Raw genomic sequence first — 5,043 nt, 5'->3', positions numbered from 1 at the left:
CAAGTTATTGTAGGAATAGAATAGACTGACACAATGCTGACCCAAGGATGCTTTCTCGGGGGCTAAAGGAGAACCATGAGGCCAGGAAGGCAGTAATGCCCATTCTGTCCAGAGAGTCATGGGGAAATGGTGAGCTGGAATGGAAGTGACCTGAATTTGCACAGCAGTTTGGATGCCAATGGGATTCCCAATTGCTTCTCAGAGTCAAACAATACAGGCAAATTTTCTCCACGATCTGAAAGCAGATGACTGTTTGACAGGGTGGTGGTTGAGATTAGGCATCTCCGATGAGCCAGCTAGTTGACTACCAGTGCCAAGATACCAGGGCCATGCTAGATCCCCGATAAGCACTTAGTACAGTGCTCTGCACACAGTAAGCACTCAATAAATATGATTGAATGAAGAGAAGAAAGGGAGATGCTCCCTCTCCCTGCTGTTCCTACTACCTCTAGGGTCCTCTTAACAGGAGGGCAGTTTTACAGAGAGTGGGGAAACCAGGATGAGAATTGCCTGCTCCCTAGTTCAGACTCTCAAAAGAAATTGAACTGGCCCAAAAGGAATTTAGACAGTAGAGCTAATGAAAATGAGGTGTTAGAGAAAGACAACAAGCTGGCTCTGGGACTGGAATGGAGGCATTCTAGCTGGGGCTCAAACTAAATTAGGCACATGGAAGTACTAGTTCTACCATGAATGTAATCAAACCTTAGCTCTAGCAATGAGTAACGTGACAGCCAAGATGACATTGTAAGGAAGCTTATTAGTAATGGTTTGCACTATAATGTCATTCCTGATGTTCCTTTTTCTTCCTTTCTTGATGTGGTGCTGTGGGAATTTGGGGGAGATTTCTGCGTGTATTTCCTTCAGGCCGAGGCTTATGTTCTGTGAGCATAAATATAAGATGGCAGAAAAAAATCTAGGGGTTCCAGTGGATATCAAGGTGGCAATGAGTCAACATTGTAGAACTGAGGGTAAAAAAGCCACCATGATTCCTTGAGTAGGAGAGTAGTGAATAGAAGCTATGAAATAAGCCTTCCCTTTGTTTCAGTCCTGGGTGGCAGTGATTAGGCTGCTGCTTCCAGTGCAGGACTCCACAGTGCAAGAGATATATCAAAAATTGATTCCTCAGAGGGGAGCCACAGATGGGAAAATGTGAACCCAAAGATTCACTCTGCTGCCAGTATCATTTTTCTATGAAGACATTCAGGACATGTTTCCCCATTCCTCAAGAACCACTAGTGTTTGCCCATCCACCTCCACATCAAACAGAAACTCCATATCAAGGCTTTAAAGCACTCAATCACCTTGCCCTTCCTACCTTTCTCCCCTGATTTCCTTCTATAACACAGCTCACATACTTTGCTCCTCTAATGCCACTGTACCTCAATCTCATCTATCTCGCCACCAGCACCTCACCCACATCCTGTCCCTGGCCTGGAATTCCCTCCCCCTTCATATCCAACAGACAGTCACACTCTGCACCTTCAAAGCCTTATTAAAAGCACATCTCCTCCAAGAAGTCTTCCCCACCTAAGCCCTCATTTCTTCCTCTCCTACTCCCTTCTGGGTCACCCTTGCACGTGGATGTGCTGGTAAAGAAGCAGGGTGGCTCAGTGGAAAGAGCATGGGCTTGGGAGTCAGCGGACATGGGTTCTAATCCTGGCTCTGCCACTTGTCATCTGTGTGACTTTGGGCAAGTCACTTAACCTCTCTGTCCCTCAGTTACCTCATCTGTAAAATGGGGATTAAGACTGTGAGCCCCGCTTGGGGCAATCTGATCACCTTGTAACCACCCCAGCACTTAAAACAGTGCTTTGCACATAGTAAGTGCTTAACAAATGCCATCATTATTATTATTATTGCCCTTGATTCACCTCACCCTCCACCCTGCAGTACTTATTTACATATCCACAATTAATTTATTTCTATTAATTTCTTTCTCCTCCTCTAGACTGAAAGCACCTTGTCGGCAGGGAACATGTCCACCAACTCTGTGATATTGTACTCTCCCAAGTGCATAGTCCAGTGCTCTGCACACAGTGAGTATTCAATAAATATGATTGATTGGCTGATACTAAAGGAATTATTAAGCCTGGGAAAGATAAGGCTAAAGGGTGATTAGGAATGGTGCTTTGTGTCTTAAGTGAAAGTCGAATGCTTTCCTAAAGGATACAGGCAGAAGATGCTTCCAACCTGAGAAGCAGTGTGGCCTAGTGCAAAGAGAATGGATCTGGGAGTCAGAGGACCTGGATTCTAATTATGGTCCTGACAACTGTCTGCTGTGTGACCCTGGCCATTCATTTAACTTCTCTGTGCCTCAGTTCCCTCATCTTCAAAATGGGGAATTTGAAACCTCCCTCCTACTTAGACTGTGAGTCCTATGTGGGACCTACTTATCTTGTATCTACCGCAGTGCTTAGTACTGTGCTTGGCACATAGTAAGAGCTTAACAAATACCACAATTATTATTATTATTATTCCAACCCTTCCTCAGCCCACTCCCAGGCCTTTGGTCAGACTATGCCTGAGGGTCTAGATGTAGAGTCAGGAGGGGATAGTCTTTCTTCCACCTGGGAGTGTTTTTATGTGTTGACTCCTCCTTCCTTCTACTCTCCTTATCCCTGCTGGATGAATTAAACAGATTTCTACGTAAGATATTTTGGGATGGTGACAAAAACGATTAGCACATAACTTTCAGAAAAACATTAACTTTACTCCCAACAGTGTTCTTGGACATTCACCAATTTCTGCTCTTAACAATAGACTGTAAATTATACCAAATTGTAGAAAATATTTCCAAATCAGCTCATCATTAAAGCTGTGAGGTGTCAATGCATTCAATTCAGAAATCCATCTGGCTGCCTCTTACAATAACATTTGGTCAAGATCACCGTACTGAGATCTCAAACACAATTCTTTTTTCGTACAAATTCAGGACAAACCATTCCCTGATGGGCTTTCAACGATCCACTACTCTGCTATTTTAAAGCTAAAAGAGTCATCCTTCATTCATTCAACCAATTATTTTCTTTGTTGGGCTGATATAACCCACATCTTTAGGATGACCAGTCATGTTCCCTATCAGAATGTAGTTGATGGACATGGGAGTGTAGTTGGGCAAACGTTGCTCCAATATTGTTTTTTAGTCTCTACTTTCCAAAGGGAGTTTCCACTTTGGATGATACATTTAATGAGCTGGTTATATGGAAGATCATACTACCCAGCTTAATAGCTGAAATCGACGAAGCAGTGAAATGATTAGAGTCCTTAAAGTGCATCATTATAACTTCCAAATAGAAAGACATGGAAAGACTGTGGTGGGAGATTTGACAAGCAGGCAATCCCCGACTCTCTGGGCAAATCTGCAGATAACTTGGTCAGCAAGTCAGTCAGTTGGTCAGTCAATTTTATTTATCTGCTTACCGTGTGTAGATAACTGTACTAAGCTCTTGGGAGAGTACAACATAACAATAAACAGACACATCCTCTGCCCATGAGTCCATCTCCCACTGTATTGTGGTATTTGAGAAAATTGAATAAGAATCTGTGGTAGAATTTGTAATAATAATAGTAATTGTGGTATTTGTTAAGCACTTACTGTGTACCAGGCACTATACTAAACACTGGGGCAGATACAAGGTAATCAGGTTGGACACAGTTTCCATCCCACATGGGGCTCACAGTCTTAATCCCCATTTTACAGATGAAGTAACTGAGGACCAGAGAAGTGAAGCGACTTGCCCAAGGTCACACAGCAGACAAGTAGCAGAGCTGGGATTAGAACCCAGGTCCTCCTGACTCCCAGGCCTGTGCTCTATCCATAGTCAGTAATCGAATTTAGGATCAATGAGCTCTTTGAAAAACACAACCTGCTGGGAGAAAGACAGCATAGCTTCTGAAAGGGGAAATTAGACCTCACTGATTTTCTGGAGATCACTGAAGGCATCTGTAAGTATGCTGATCAAGAAGAACCAGTAGATCTAAGGTATCCTGACTTTCAAAAGACCTTTGAGAAGGCTCCACATCAAAGGTTTTGAAAAACCGAGTAATCATAAGGAATATTCTGTCATGGACAGAAAACTGGCTAAAAGATAGGGAACAAAGGGATAGAAACAGAAACTCCTTACCACTGTAAGCCCCGCATCTAGACTGTAAGCTCAATGTGTGCAGGGAACATGTCTACCAACTCCGGTATACTGTACTCTCCCAAGCACTTTTTACAGTGCTCCACATCCAGTAAGCACTCAATAAATTTGATTGATTGACTGACTGGCTTTATGGCACTCAATCAGCTCTCCTCCTCCTACTTCACCTTGCTGATCTCCTAGCACAACTCAATGTTCACAGTTAACTCCTGCAGTGTCAACCTACTCACTATACCTTGATCTCATCTATAGCTCCACTGACCTTTTGCCCATGCCCCACCTCTGACCTGGAACTCCCTCCCACTTTATATCCAACTTAGAAAATCAAAATACTTCCCAACATTTCCGCATGGTAATAGTATGCACTTCTGGCCTTGGTTTACATATCTGAGGAAAAGATTGCTAAAGCAGAGTCTAGGAAACTGCAGAAATCCAGAAGGTGAATAGAATAGAAACAAATTATACATTTCTCTTTAAGATGCTTTATATAATTTCTGCTGTTGTACTGAAACTCTTAATGGCCATTTCTCACTAACCCAACCATCATTTATGTTTCCGTGTAGTCCTTCATCAGGATTGCCATTTCGATGGAAACTGGCCTGAGAAACTCAGTCCATCACAGAAACTAATGATCTAGAACTGTAGCTCAGAACCTGTGTGAATCCCCCTGTCACTTTGGGTTATCTTCCCCCATGAAATTCATCCTCCTTTTGTGCTTCTCTAGAAAAATAGGGACAGTAAATCTCCTTCCAACGTTGAGTTAGGAATCATCATTACTAGTGTGGGAATACTGAGCCATCTTCTAGACTGTGAGTGTGTTGTTGGGTAGGGATTGTCTCTGTTGCCCGAATTGTACTTTCCAAGTGCTTAGTACAGTGCTCTGCACACAGTAAGTACTCAA

This window comes from Tachyglossus aculeatus, chromosome X4, assembly GCF_015852505.1.
Source record: "Tachyglossus aculeatus isolate mTacAcu1 chromosome X4, mTacAcu1.pri, whole genome shotgun sequence".
In the NCBI taxonomy this organism is placed as follows: Eukaryota; Metazoa; Chordata; class Mammalia; order Monotremata; family Tachyglossidae; genus Tachyglossus; species Tachyglossus aculeatus.
This window is presented reverse-complemented; position numbering follows the sequence as displayed.